Here is a 16,767-nt window from a genome sequence, read left to right as displayed (position 1 = left end):
TTAATAAACGCGGTTGATGTAGTGGAACGTTCTCACATCCCTCGATCCGCCCCAAGAACCGTCCCGCGATCCGTCCCACGATCCGATCCGATCTAGTGCCGAACGGACGGCACCTCCGCGTTCAGCACACGTACAGCTCGACGATGATCTCGGCCTTCTTGATCCAGCAAGAGAGACAGAGAGGTAGACGAGTTCTCCAGCAGCGTGACGGCGCTCCGGAGGTTGGTGGTGATCTAATCTCAGCAAGGCTCCGCCCGAGCTCTGCAGAAACGCGATCTAAAGGAAAAACCGTGGAGGTATGTGGTCGGACTGCCGTGGCAAAGTTGTCTCAAATCAGCCCTAATACCTCCGTATATATAGGTGGGAGGGGAGGGGCCTTTCCTTGAGGCTCATGGAGCCTCAAGGGGTTTGGCCGAAAGGGGGGAGGAAGAATCCTCCTCCAATCCTAGTCCAACTAGGATTGGAAGGTGGAGTCCTTCCCTTCCTTCCCACTTCCCCTTTTTTTCTCTTTGATTTTCTTTTATCCTACGCAGGGGCCTTCTTGGGCTTGCCCACCAGACCACTAAGGGTTGGTGCGGCACCCCTAAGGCCTATGGTCTTCCCTGGGGTGGGCTGCCCCCCCTCCCCCGGTGAACATCCGGAACCCATTCGTCACTCCCGGTACATTCCCGGTAATTCTGAAAACTTTTCGGTAATCAAATGAGGTCAACCTATATATCAATCTACGTCTCCGGACCATTCCGGAAAACCCTCGTGACGTCCGTGATCTCATCCGGGACTCCGAACAACATTCGGTAACCAACCATATAACTCAAATACGCATAAAACAATGCCGAACCTTAAGTGTGCAGACCCTGCGGGTTCGAGAACTATGTAGACATGACCCGAGGGACTCCTCGGTCAATATCCAATAGCGGGACCTGGATGCCCATATTGGATCCTACATATTCTATGAAGATCTTATCGTTTGAACCTCAGTGCCAAGGATTCATATAATCCCGTATGTCATTCCCTTTGTCCTTCGGTATGTTACTTGCCCGAGATTCGATCGTTAGTATCCGCATACCTATTTCAATCTCGTTTACCGGCAAGTCTCTTTACTCGTTCCGTAATACAAGATCCCGTGACTTACACTAAGTCACATTGCTTGCAAGGCTTGTGTGTGATGTTGTATTACCGAGTGGGGATACCTCTCCGTCACACGGAGTGACAAATCCCAGTCTTCATCCTAACTCAACGGACACCTTCGGAGATACCTGTAGAGCATCTTTATAGTCACCCAGTTACGTTGCGACGTTTGATACACACAAAGCATTCCTCCGGTGTCAATGAGTTATATGATCTCATGGTCATAGGAATAAATACTTGACACGCAGAAAACAGCAGCAACAAAATGACACGATCAACATGCTACGTCTATTAGTTTGGGTCTGGTCCATCACATGATTCACCTAATGATGTGATCCAGTTATCAAGCAACAACACCTTGTACATAGTCAGAAGACCCTGACTGTCCTTGATCAACTGGCTAGCCAACTAGAGGCTTGCTAGGGACAGTATTTTGTCTATGTATCCACACATGTATCTAAGTCTTCATTCAATACAATTATAGCATGGATAATAAACGATTATCTTGATACAGGAATTATAATAATAACTTATTTATCACTGCCTCTAGGGCATAATTCCAACAAAAGTTATGTCTCAAAAGCCCTAAAACAACCAGTATATATAGGAGGAAGGGATGGGCTAGCCTTAGGGCTCAAGGAGACCCAAGGTGCGTCGGCCGAAGGGAGGAGGTGGAGTCCCACCCCAATTCGGTTTGGGGGAAGATGTCCACTCCTTCCTTCCCACCTCCTTCTTTCCTTTTTTTCTCCTTTCCTTTGGTATTTTTCCCTTGTGGCGCCATGGCCCTATTGGGCTGGCCTCAACAGCCCACTAAGGGCTGGTGCGCCACCCAAGGGTCACTGGGCTCACTCCCGGGTTGGTGGGCCCCTCCCGGTGAATACCCGGAACCCATTCCTCACTCCTGGTACACTGCCGGAAATGCCCGAAACTTTCCGCTGACCAAATGAAACCATCCTATATATCAATCTTCGTTTCGGACCATTCCGGAAACCCTCGTGACATCCGTGATCTCATCCGGGACTCCGAACAACATTCGGTAACCACACATATAACTCAACTATACTAAAACATAATTGAACTTTAAGTGTGCAGACCCTATGGGTTCGAGAACTATGTAGACATGACCCGAGACACTCCTCGGTCAATATCCAATAGCGGGACCTGGATGCCCATATTGGATCCTACATATTCTCCGAAGATCTTATCGGTTGAACCTCAGTGCCAAGGATTCATATAATCCCGTATGTCATTCCCTTTGTCCTTCGGTATGTTACTTGCCCGAGATTCGATCGTCGGTATCCGCATACCTATTTCAATTTCGTTACCAGCAAGTCTCTTTACTCGTTCCGTAATACAAGATCCCGTGACTTACACTTAGTCACATTGCTTGCAAGTCTTGTTTGTGATGTTGTATTACCGAGTGGGCCCCGAGATACCTCTCTGTCACACGGAGTGACAAATCCCAGTCTTGATCCATACTAACTCAACGGACACCTTCGGAGATACCTGTAGAACACCTTTATAGCCACCCAGTTACGTTGTGACATTTGATACACACAAGGTATTCCTCCGGTGTCAGTGAGTTATATGATCTCATGGTCATGAGAATAAATAATTGACACACAGAAAACAATAGCAACAAAATGACACGATCACATGCTATGTTTATAGATTGGGTCTAGTCCATCACATGATTCTCCTAATGATGTGATCCAGTTAACAAGTGACAACACTTGCATATAGTCAGAAAACCTTGACTATCCTTGATCAACTGGCTAGCCAACTAGAGGCTTGTTAGGGACATTGTTTTGTCTATGTATCCACACATGTATATATGTTTTCATTCAATACAATTATAGCATGGATAATAAACGATTATCTTGAAACAGGAAATATAATATTAACTATTTTATCATTGCCTCTACGGCATATTTCCAACAGTCTCCCACTTGCACTAAAGTCAATAATCTAGTCCTCACATCGCCATGCGATTTACATTGTAATAAATCTAAAACCCATACACTTCTGGTGTTGATCATGTTTTGCCCGTGGAAGAGGTTTAGTCAGCGGATCTGCTACATTCAGATCCGTGTGCACTTTGCAAATATTTACGTCATCTCCTTCGACGTAGTCGCGGATGAGGTTGAAGTGTCGTTTGATGTGCCTGGTCTTCTTGTGAAACGTTGGTTCCTTTGCTGAAGCAATGGCACCAGTCTTGTCACGGAACAGAGTTATTGGATTTAGGGCGCTCGGCACAACTCCAAGATCCGTCATGACCTGCTTCATTCAGACACCCTCCTTAGCTGCCTCCGAGGCAGCCATGTACTCCGCTTCACATGTAGAATCTGCTACGACGCTTTGCTTGGAACTGCACCAGCTTACCGCACCCCCATTAAGAATAAATATGTATACGGTTTGAGACTTAGAGTCATCCGGATCAGTGTCAAAGCTTGTGTCGACATAACCCTTTACGACGAGCTCTTCGTCACCTCCATAAACGAGAAACATTTCCTTAGTCCTTTTTAGGTACTTCAGAATATTCTTGACCATCGTCCAGTGATCCACTCCTGGGTTACTTTGAAACTTACCTTCCATACTTATGGCCAAGCTGACGTCTCATGTAGTGCACAACATTGCATACATGATAGAACCTATGGCTGAAGCATAGGGGACAAAACTCATTTGTTCTCTATCTTCCGCAGTTGCTGGGCACTGAGACTTACTCAATTTTATACCGTGTAACACTGGCAAGAACCCCTTCTTGGATTGTTCCATTTTGAACTTCTTCAAAACTTTATCAAGGTATGTGCTTTGTGAAAGTCCTATCAGGCGTCTCGTTCTATCCCTATAGATCTTAATGCCTAGAATGTAAGAATCTTCTCCTAGGTCCTTCATAGAGAAACTTTTATTCAAGTAATCCGTTACGCTCTCCAAAAACTCCACGTTGTTTCCAATCAGCAATATATCATCCACATATAATATTAGAAACGCCACAGAGCTCCCACTCGCTTTCTTGTAAATACAAGATTCTCTAACCACTTGTATAAACCCAAATGCTTTGATCACCTCATCAAAGCGCTTATTCCAACTCCAAGATGCTTGCACCAGTCCATAAATGGATCGCTGGAGCTTGCATACTTTGTTAGCATTCTTTGGATCGACAAAACCTTCGGGTTGCATCATATAGAACTCTTCCTTAAGAAAACCGTTAAGGAACGCCGTTTTTACATCCATTTGCCAGATTTCATAATCGAAAAATAAAGCTATTTCTAACATGATTCAGCGGACTTAAGCATCACTACCCGTGAGAACGTCTCATCATAGTCAACTCCTTGAACTTGTGAAAAACCCTTTGCCACAAGTCGAGCTTTATAAACAGTCAGATTACCGTCCGGGTACGTCTGCTTCTTAAAGATCCATTTGTTCTGAATAGCCTTGTGGCCTTTAGGTAATACCTCCAAAGTCCACACTTTGTTTTGATACATAGATCCTATCTTGGACTTCATGGCTTCCAGCCATTTGTTGGAATCCGGGCCCAACATTGCTTCTTCATAATTCACAGGTTCATTGTTTTCTAACAACATGATTGATAAGACAAGATTACCGTACCACTCAGGAGTAGTACGTGATCTTGTCGACCTGCGAGGTCCGATAGGAACTTGATCCGAAGTTTCATGATCATCATCATTAACTTCCTCCTCAACCGGCGTCACTTCGACAGAGGTTTCCCCTGCCCTGTGCTACCATCTAGAGGGATTAGAGATTCGACAACCTCATCAAGTTCTATCTTTCTCCCACTCAATTCTTTCCAGAGAAACTCCTTCTCAAGAAAAGATCTGTCCTTAGCAACAAACACTTTGCCCTCGGATTTGAGATAGAAGGTGTACCCAACTGTCTCCTTTGGGTAACCTATGAAGACGCACCTTTCCGCTTTGGGTTCCAGCTTTTCAGGCTGAAGCTTTTTGACATAAGCATCACATCCCCAAACTCTAAGATACGACAACTTTGGTCTTTTTCCATACCACAGCTCGTATGGTGTCGTCTCAACGGATTTTGATGGTGCCCTATTTAAAGTGAATGCAGCTGTCTCTAATGCATAACCCCAAAATGATAATGGCAAATCGGTAAGAGACACCATAGATCGCACCATTTCTAACAAAGTACGATTACGACGTTCGGACACACCATTAGGTTGTGGTGTTCCACGCGGTGTCAACTGTAAAACAATTCCACATTGTCTTAAGTGAGCACCAAACTCAAAACTCAGATATTCACCCCCACGATCAGAACGTAGGAACTTGATCTTCTTGTGACGATGATTTTCAACTTCACTCTGAAATTGCTTGAACTTCTCAAACGTTTCAGACTTGTGCTTCATCAAGTAGATATATCCATACCTACTCAAATCGTGACTGAAGGTGAGAAAATAACGATATCCGCCGCGCGCCTCCACACTCATTGGACCGCACACATCGGTATGCATGACCTCCACCAATTCATTTGCACGCTCCATTGTTCCGGAGAACGGAGTCTTAGTCATCTTGCCCATGAGGCGTGGTTCGCATGTGTCAAGTGATTCAAAATCAAGTGACTCCAAAAGCCCATCGGAATGGAGTTTCTTCATGCGCTTTACACTAATATGACCTAAGCGGCAGTGCCACAAAAACATGGCGCTATCATTGTTAACTCTACATCTTTTGGTCTCAATGTTATGTATATGTGTATCATCGCTATCAAGATTCAATATGAACAATCCTCTCACATTGGGTACATGACCATAAAAGATATTACTCATAGAAATAGAACAACCATTATTCTCTGACTTAAACGAGTAACCGTCTCGCAATAAACAAGATCCTGATATAATGTTCATGCTTAACGCAGGCACTAAATAACAATTATTTAAGTTCATAACTAATCCTGATGGTAACTGAAGTGATACTGTGCTGACGGCGATTGCATCAACCTTGGAACCATTTCCCACGTGCATCGTCACTTCATCCTTCGCCAGCCTTCGTTTATTTCGCAGTTCCTGCTTCGAGTTGCAAATATGAGCAACAGAACCAGTATCAAATACCCACACACTACTACGAGAGTTGGTTAAGTACACATCAATAACATGTATATCAAATATACCTGATTTTTCCTTGGCCGCCTTCTTATCAGCCAAATACTTGGGGCAGTTGCGCTTCCAGTGACCCATTCCCTTGCAATAATAACACTCTGTTTCAGGTTTAGGTCCAGCCTTGGGTTTCTTTGTCAAATGTGCAATAGGCTTTCCGCTCTTCTTGGAGTTATGCTTCTTGCCTTTGTCGTTTCTCTTGAAACCACTGGTCTTATGGACCATCAACACTTGATGCTCTTTCCGGAGTTTTGACTCTGCGACTTTCAGCATCGCGAATAACTCGCTGGGTGACTTGTTCATCCCTTGCATGTTATAGTTCTGGAAGTGACTGAAGAATTCTATCAGTGATAGCCTCTTGCGGGAGTTCAATCCCCAGTTCAGCTAGACGCTTTGAGTACCCAGACATTTTGAGCACATGTTCACTGACACACGAATTCTCCTCCATCTTGCAAGCATAGAATTTATCGGAGGTCTCATACCTCTCGATCCAAGCGTTCGTCTGAAAGATCTTCAACTCCTGGAACATCTAACATGCTCCATGACGCTCAAAGCAACGTTGAAGTCCCGGTTCCAAGCCATACAAGACTGCACATTGAACTACTGAGTAGTCCTTCTTACGTGTTAACCAGGCGTTCAAAACATCTTGGCTAGACGTAGAGGGTGGTTCATCTCCTAGTGCAGCATTAAGGACATAATCCTTCTTCCCAGCTTGCAGGAGCAGCTTTAGATTACGAGCCCAGTCTACAAAGTTGCTTCCATCATCTTTCAACTTAGCTTTCTCTAGGAACATATTAAAATTCCGGGGTGCTACTACGTGAGCCATTGATCTACAACACAAATATTGCAAAGTGGACTTAGACTATGTTTAAGATAATTAGAGTTTAACTAATCAATTACTGATAAAGTCCCACTCAAAAAGTACATCTCTCTAGTCATTTGAGTGGTACATGATCCAAATTCACTAACTCAAGTCCGATCTGTTGGAAATATGCCCTAGAGGCAATAATAATATGGTTATTATCATATTTCCTTGTTCATGATAATCCTCTATTGTTCATGCTATAATTGTATTAACAGGTAACAGTAATACATGTGTGAATAAATAGATCACAATGTGTCCCTAGCAAGCCTCTAGTTGGCTAGCTCGTTAGTCAATAGATGATCATGGTTTCCTGATCATGGGCATTAGATGTCATTGATAACGGGATCACATCATTGGGAGAATGATATGATGGACAAGACCCAATCCTAAGCCTAGCACTAGATCGTATTGTTCGTATGCTAATGATTTTCTAATGTCAAGTATCTTTTCCTTCGACCGTGAGATTGTGCAACTCCCGGATACCGTAGGAGTGCTTTGGGTGTATCAAACGTCACAACGTAATTGGGTGACTATAAAGGTGCACTATGGGTACCTCCGAAAGTGTCTGTTGGGTTGGTACGAATCGAGATCGGGATTTGTCACTCCGTGTGACGGAGAGGTATCTCTGGGCCCACTCGGTAGAACATCATCATGAGCTCAATGTGACTAAGGAGTTAGTCACACGATGACGTGCTACGGAACGAGTAAAGAGACTTACCGGTAACGAGATTGAACAAGGTATAGGTATACCGACGATCGAATCTCGGGCAAGTTCTATACCGACAGACAAAGGGAATCGTGTACGGGATTGATTGAATCCTTGACATCGTGGTTCATCCGATGAGATCATCGTGGAGCAAGTGGGAGCCACCATGGGTATCCAGACCCCGCTGATGGTTATTGGCCAGAGAGGTGTCTCGGTCATGTCTGCCTGTCTCCCGAACCCGTAGGGTCTACACACTTAAGGTTCGATGACGCTAGGGTTATAGGGAATTGTTATACGAGGTTACCGAAAGTTGTTCGGAGTCCCGGATGAGATCCCGGACATCACGAGGAGCTCCGAAATGGTCCGGAGGTAAAGATTGATATATAGGACGGATGGTAAAGATTGATGGTAACGTACCGGGACCACCGGGACCACCGGAGGTGGCCCCGGGGGACCACCGAAGGGGGGCAACGACCCCGGGAGATAAGGTGGGACAAGTGGGGGTGGGAACCAGCCCCTAGGTGGGCTGGTGCGCCTCCCCACTCAGCCCATTGTGCAAGGGAGAGAAAAGGGGGGGCAAACCCTAGGCCAGGTGGGCCTAAGGCCCACTAGTTGGTGTGCCACCCCCTCCTCCCCCTTCTGGCCGCCGCACCTCCCATCTGGGGGGGCTGCCGCACCCCCTAGGGTGGGAACCCTAGGGGTGGCACCCCCTCTCCCCTCCCCCTATACATATCGGGCACTTTTGGCCATTGAGACACACGGTTTTTCCCTCTCTCTCGGCGCAGCCCTGCTCTTCTTCCTCCTCCTCTCCGCCGGTGCTTGGCGAAGCCCTACCAGGAGACCTCGTCTCTCCATCTACACCACGCCGTCGTGTTGCTGGAGTTCTTCCTCAACCTCTCCCTCCTCCTTGCTGGATCAAGGTGCGGGAGACGTCACCGGGCTGCACGTGTGTTGAACGCGAAGGTGTCGTTGTTCGGCACTAGATCGGAATCGCTGCGAGTACGACTCCATCAACCGCGTTCTAGCAACGCTTCCGCTTAGCGATCTTCAAAGGTATGAAGATGCTCTTACCCCTCTCTCGTTGCTGGTCTCTCCATAGGAAGATCTGAATATGCGTAGGAAAATTTTGAATTTATGCTACGTTACCCAACAGTGGCATCCGAGCCAGGTTTTCTATGCGTAGATTCTATGCACGAGTAGAACACAAAAGTTGTGGGCAATGATTTGTCAATTTGCTTGCCGCTACTAGTCTTATTCTTTTCCGACGGTATTGTGGGATGAAGCGGCCCGGACCGACTTTACACGTACGCTTACGTGAGACTGGTTCCACCTACAGACATGCACACCGTGCATAAAGGTGGCTAGCGGGTGTCTGTCTCTCCTACTCTAGTCGGATTGGCTTTGATGAAAAGGGTCCTTATGAAGGGTAAATAGCTTTGGCATATCATTGTTGTGGCTGTCACGTAGGTAAGAAGGCGTTCTTGCTAGAAACCCAAATCAGCCACGTAAAACTTGCAACAACAATTAGAGGACGTCTAACTTGTTTTTGCAGGGTTTGACATGTGATGTGATATGGCCAAAGTTGTGATGTTGCATGTATGATGTAGGAGATGATCATGTTATTGTAATAGGTTTCACGACTTGCATGTCGATGAGTATGACAACCGGCAGGAGCCATAGGAGTTGTCTTAATTTATTGTATGAGATGCGACGCCATGTACTTACTACTTTTACTTCATTGCTAACGGTTAGCTATAGTAGTAGTGATAGTAGTAGTTGGCGTGACGACTTCACGGAGACACCATGATGGAGATCATGGTGTCACGCCGGTGACGATGATGATCATGCGATGCCTGAAGATGGAGATCGAAAGAGCAAAGATGATAATGGCCATATCATGTCACTATATGATTGCATTGTGATGTTTATCATGTTTTACATCTTATTGCTTAGAACGACAGTAGCATAATAAGATGATCCCTCTTAAAATTTCGAGAACGTATTCCCCTAAGTGTGCACCGTTGCGAAGGTTCGTTGTCTCGAAGCACCACGTGATGATCGGGTGTGATAGATTCTAATGTTCGCATACAACGGGTGTAAGCCAGATTTACACACGCGAAACACCTAGGTTGACTCGACGAGCTTAGCATGTACAGACATGACCTCGAATACAAGAGACCAAAAGGTCGAACATGAGTTGTATGGTTGAATACGATCAGCATGAAGTTGCTCACCATGGTGACTAGTCCGTCTCACGTGATGATCGGACACGGGTTAGTCAACATGGATCATGTATCACTTAGATGACTAGAGGGATGTCGATTTAAGTGGGAGTTCATACTTAATTTGATTAAATGAACTTAATTGTCATGAACTTAGTCTAAAAGTTGTCTTTATAAATATTGTAGATGTCCAACGTCAACCTCAATTTCAACGCATTCCTAGAGAAAAACAAGATGAAAGATGATGGTAGCAACTATGCGGACTGGGTTCGCAACTTGAAGCTCATCCTTGAAGCAGCTAAAAAGGCTTATGTCCTTGATGCGCCGCTAGGTGACCCTCCTGCTCCCGCAGCAGCCCAGGACGCGGAGTGATGACTACTCTCTGGTTAGGTGTGGCATGTTATACAGTTTAGAAACGGGGCTCCAAAGGCGTTTTGAGCAACACGGGGCATATGAGATGTTCCAGGAGCTGAAGCTAGTTTTTCAAGCTCATGCCCGTGTCGAGATATATGAAGTCTCCGACATGTTCTTTAGCTGTAAGATGGAGGAGAACAGTTCTGTTAGTGAGCACATACTCAAAATGTCTGGGTTACACAGTCGTCTGACTTCACTTGGAGTCGAACTTCCGGATGATGCTATAATTGACAGAATCCTCCAGTCTCTCCCACCAAGCTACAAAGGCTTTGTGCTTAACTACAACATGCAAGGGATGGAGAAGACCATTCCCGAGTTGTACTCGATGCTCAAGTCTGCAGAAGTAGAAATCAAGAAGGAGCATCAAGTGTTGATGGTCAACAAGACCACTAGTTTCAAGAAAGGCAAGGGTAAGAAGAACTTCAAGAAAGACGGCAAAGTTGTTGCCGCGCCCGGTAAGCCAGATGCCGGGAAGAAGAAAAAGAACGGACCCAAGCCTGAGACTGAGTGCTTCTATTGCAAGGGAAAGGGTCACTGGAAGCGGAACTGCCCCAAATACTTAGCGGACAAGAAGGCCGGCAACGTTAAAGGTATATGTGATATACATGTTATTGATGTGTACCTTACCAGCGCTCGTAGTAGCTCCTGGGTATTTGATACCGGTGCTATTGCTCACATTTGCAACTCAAAGCAGGAACTGTGGAATAAGCGGAGACTGGCCAAGGACGAGGTGACGATGCGCGTCGGGAATGGTTCAAAGGTCGATGTGATCGTCGTCGGCACGCTACCTCTACATCTACCGTCGGGATTAGTTTTAAACCTTAATAATTGTTATTTAGTACCAGCTTTAAGCATGAACATTGTATCCGGGTCTTGCTTAATGCGAGACGGCTACTCATTTAAGTCAGAGAATAATGGTTGTTCTATTTATATGAGTGATATGTTTTATGGTCATGCTCCGCTGGTGAAAGGTTTATTCTTGATGAATCTCGATCGTGATGTTACACATATTCATAGTGTGAGTACCAAAAGATGCAAAGTTGATAATGATAGTCCCACATACTTGTGGCACTGCCGCCTTGGTCATATCGGCGTTAAGCGCATGAAGAAGCTCCATACTGATGGACTATTAGAGTCTCTTGACTTTGAATCATTTGACACATGCGAACTGTGCCTCATGGGCAAGATGACTAAGACTCCATTCTCAGGAATAATGGAGAGAGCAACCGACTTATTGGAAATAATACATATTGATGTGTGTGGTCCAATGAACGTTGAAGCTCGCGGTGGTTATCGTTATGTTCTCACTCTCACCGATGATTTGAGTAGGTATGGGTATATCTACTTGATGAAGCACAAATCTGAGACGTTTGAAAAGTTCAAGGAATTTCAGAGTGAGGTTGAGAATCAACGTGACAGAAAAATTAAATGTCTACGATCTGATCGTGGAGGAGAATATTTGAGTCACAAGTTTGGCACACACCTAAGGAAGTGTGGAATCGTTTCACAACTGACGCCGCCTGGCACACCGCAGCGCAACGGAGTGTCTGAACATCGTAATCGCACTTTATTAGATATGGTACGATCTATGATGTCTCTCACCGACTTACCGCTATCATTTTGGGGATACGCATTAGAAACTGCAGCATTCACTTTAAATAGGGCACCGTCTAAATCCGTTTGAGACGACACCGTATGAACTATGGTTTGGCAAGAAACCTAAGTTGTCGTTTCTTAAAGTTTGGGGCTGCGATGCTTATGTGAAGAAACTTCAACCAGAAAAGCTCGAACCCAAAGCGGAGAAATGCGTATTCATAGGATACCCTAAGGAAACTATAGGGTATACCTTCTATCTTAGATCCGAAGGTAAAACCTTTGTTGCCAAGAACGGATCCTTTCTAGAGAAAGAGTTTCTCTCGAAAGAAGTAAGTGGGAGGAAGGTAGAACTTGATGAGGTAATTGCACCCCCTCTCGAACAGGATAGTAGCGCAGCGCGCGAAGTTGTTCCTGTGGCGCCTACACCGACTGAAGAGGAAGTTAATGATGATGATCATGAAGCTTCGGATCAAGTTACCACTGAACCGCGAAGGTCCACAAGGGCACGCTCCGCACCAGAGTGGTACGGCAACCCTGTGATGGAAATCATGTTGTTAGACAACGGTGAACCTTCGAACTATGAAGAAGCGATGGCGGGCCCGGATTCTAAAAAATGGCTTGAGGCCATGAAATCCGAGATAGGATCCATGTATGAGAACAAAGTATGGACTTTGGTGGACTTGCCCGATGACCGGCAAGCCATAGAAAATAAATGGATCTTCAAGAAGAAGACTGATGCAAACGGTAATGTAACCGTTTACAAAGCTCGACTTGTCGCAAAGGGTTTTCGACAAATTCAAGGAGTTGACTACGAAGGGACTTTCTCTCCCGTAGCGAAGCTGGAATCAGTCCGAATCATGTTAGCAATTGCCGCCTTTTATGATTATGAAATTTGGAAAATGGACGTCAAAACAACGTTCCTTAACGGGAACCTTAAGGAAGAGTTGTATATGATGCAACCAGAAGGTTTTGTCGACCCTAAGGGTGCTAACAAAGTGTGCAAGCTTCAGCGCTCCATCTATGGGCTGGTGCAAGCATCTCGGAGTTGGAACATTCGCTTTAATGAGGTGATTAAAGCGTTTGGGTTCATACAGGTTTACGGAGAAGCCTGTCTGTACAAGAAAGTGAGTGGGAGCTCTGTAGCTTTCCTCATACTGTATGTGGATGACATATTATTGATGGGGAATAATATAGAGATGTTGGAGAGCATAAAGGCCTATTTGAACAAGAGTTTTTCAATGAAGGACCTTGGAGAAGCTGCATACATATTAGGCATCAAGATCTATAGAGATAGATCGAGACGCCTCATAGGTCTTTCGCAAAGTACATACCTTGACAAGATATTGAAGAAGTTCAATATGGAAAACTCAAAGAAAGGGTTCTTGCGAGTTTTGCAAGGTATGAGATTGAGTAAGACTCAGTCGCCGACCACGGAGCAGATAGAGAGAAGATGAGTTCTGTCCCCTACGCTTCAGCCGTGGGCTCTCTAATGTATGCCATGTTGTGTACCAGACCTGATATAAACCTTGCAATAAGTTTGGTAGGGAGGTACCAAAGTGATCCCGGTACGGAACACTGGACAACGGTCAAGAATATCCTTAAGTACCTGAAAAGGACTAAGGAAATGTTTCTCGTTTATGGAGCTCGTCGTAAAGGGTTATGTCGACGCTAGCTTCGACACAGATCCGGATGACTCTAAGTCACAGACCGGATACGTATATGTGTTGAATGGTGGGGCAGTGAGCTGGTGCAGCAGCAAGCAAGAAGTCCTGGCAGCATCTACATGTGAAGCGGAGTACATAGCTACTTCAGAAGCGGCTCATGAAGGAATTTGGATGAAGGAGCTTATCACCGACCTTGGAGTGGTTCCAAGCGCGTCGGGTCCTATGACACTCTTCTGTGATAACACTGGAGCCATTGCCATAGCCAAGGAGCCTAGGTTTCACAGGAAGACAAAGCACATCAAACGCCGCTACAACTCCATCCAGGACCATGTCCAGAGTGGAGTGATAGATATTTGTAAAGTACACACGGATCTGAATATTGCACACCCGTTGACTAAACCTCTTCCACGAGCAAAACATGATCAACACAATAATGCTATGGGTATTCGATACATCACAATGTAACTAGATTATTGACTCTAGTGCAAGTGGGAGACTGTTGGAAATATGCCCTAGAGGCAATAATAATATGGTTATTATCATATTTCCTTGTTCATGATAATCGTCTATTGTTCATGCTATAATTGTATTAACAGGAATCAGTAATACATGTGTGAATAAATAGATCACAATGTGTCCCTAGCAAGCCTCTAGTTGGCTAGCTCGTTAGTCTATAGATGATCATGGTTTTCTGATCATGGTCATTAGATGTCATTGATAACGGGATCACATCATTGGGAGAATGATGTGATGGACAAGACTCAATCCTAAGCCTAGCACTAGATCGTATTGTTCGTATGCTAATGCTTTTCTAATGTCAAGTATCTTTTCCTTCGACCGTGAGATTGTGCAACTCCCGGATACCGTAGGAGTGCTTTGGGTGTATCAAACGTCACAACGTAACTGGGTGACTATAAAGGTGCACTACGGGTACCTCCGAAAGTGTCTGTTGGGTTGGTACGAATCGAGATCGGGATTTGTCACTCCGTGTGACAGAGAGGTATCTCTGGGCCCACTCGGTAGAACATCATCATGAGCTCAATGTGACTAAAGAGTTAGTCACACGATGACGTGCTACGGAACGAGTAAAGAGACTTACCGGTAACGACATTGAACAAGGTATAGGTATACCGACGATCGAATCTCGGGCAAGTTCTATACCGACAGACAAAGGGAATCGTGTACGGGATTGATTGAATCCTTGACATCGTGGTTCATCCGATGAGATCATCGTGGAGCAAGTGGGAGCCACCATGGGTATCCAGACCCCGCTAATGGTTATTGGCCAGAGAGGTGTCTCGGTCATGTCTGCCTGTCTCCCGAACCCGTAGGGTCTACACACTTAAGGTTCGATGACGCTAGCGTTATAGGGAATTGTTATACGAGGTTACCGAAAGTTGTTCGGAGTCCCGGATGAGATCCCGGACGTCACGAGGAGCTCCGGAATGGTCTGGAGGTAAAGATTGATATATAGGACGGATGGTTTCGGATACCGGAAGTGTTTCGGGCATCACCGGTAACGTACCGGGACCACCGGGATCACCAGAGGTGGCCCCGGGGGATCACCGAAGGGGGGCAACGACCCCGGGAGATAAGGTGGGCCAAGTGGGGGTGGGAACCATCCCCTAGGTGGGCTGGTGCGCCTCCCCACTCAGCCCATTGCGCAAGGGAGAGAAAAGGGGGGGCAAACCCTAGGCCAGGTGGGCCTAAGGCCCACTAGTTGGTGCGCCACCCCCTCCTCCCCCTTCTGGCCGCCGCACCTCCCATCTGGGGGGCCTGTCGCACCCCCTAGGGTGGGAACCCTAGGGGTGGCACCCCCACTCCCCTCCCCCTATATATATCGGACACTTTTGGCCATTGAGACACACGGTTGTTCCCTCTCTCTCGGCGCAGCCCTGCTCTTCTTCCTCCTCCTCACCGCCGGTGCTTGGCGAAGCCCTGTCGGGAGACCTCGTCTCTCCATCGACACCATGTTGTCGTGTTGCTGGAGTTCTTCCCCAACCTCTCCCTCCTCCTTGCTGGATCAAGGTGCGGGAGACGTCACCGGGCTGCACGTGTGTTGAACGCGGAGGTGCCGTTGTTCGGCACTAGATCGGAATCGTTGCGAGTACGACTTCATCAACCGCGTTCTAGCAACGCTTCCGCTTAGCGATCTTCAAAGGTATGAAGATACTCTTACCCCTCTCTCGTTTCTGGTCTCTCCATAGGAAGATCTGAATATGCGTAGGAAAATTTTGAATTTATGCTACGTTACCCAACACGATCATCACGTGAGTTGAGAATAGTTGCAGTGGTAAGCATCTCTATGCTAATCATATCAACTATACGATTCATGCTCGACCTTTCGGTATCATGTGTTCCGAGGCCATGTCTACACATGCTAGGCTCGTCAAGTTCAACCCGAGTGTTCCGCATGTGCAACTGTTTTGCACCCGTTGTATGTGAATGTTGAGTCTATCACACCCGATCATCACGTGGTTTCTCGAAACAACGAACTGTCACAACGGTGCACAGTCTGGGAGAACACAGTTTCATCTTGAAATTTTAGTGAGAGATCACCTTATAATGCTACCGTCGTTCTAAGCAAAATAAGATGCATAAAAGGATTAACATCACATGCAATTCATAAGTGACATGATATGGCCATCATCGTGTGCTTCTTGATCTCCATCACTAAAGCACCGGCATGATCTTCTTGTCACCGGCGCCACACCATGATCTCCATCATCATGATCTCCATCATCATGCCGCCATCGAGGTTGTCGTGCTATCGATGCTATTACTACTAAAGCTACGACCTAGCAATATAGTAAACGCATCTGCAAAAACAAAAGTTAGTTTAAAGACAACCCTATGGCTCCTGTCGGTTGACGTACCATCGACATGCAAGTCGATATTAACTATTACAACATGATCATCTCATACATCCAATATATCACATCACGTCATTGGCCATATCATATCACAAGCATACGCTGCAAAAACAAGTTGGACGTCCTCTAATTTGTTGTTGCATGTTTTACGTGGCTGCTATGGGTATCTAGTATGAT

Source organism: Hordeum vulgare, chromosome 7H (assembly GCF_904849725.1).
Source record: "Hordeum vulgare subsp. vulgare chromosome 7H, MorexV3_pseudomolecules_assembly, whole genome shotgun sequence".
In the NCBI taxonomy this organism is placed as follows: Eukaryota; Viridiplantae; Streptophyta; class Magnoliopsida; order Poales; family Poaceae; genus Hordeum; species Hordeum vulgare.
This window is presented reverse-complemented; position numbering follows the sequence as displayed.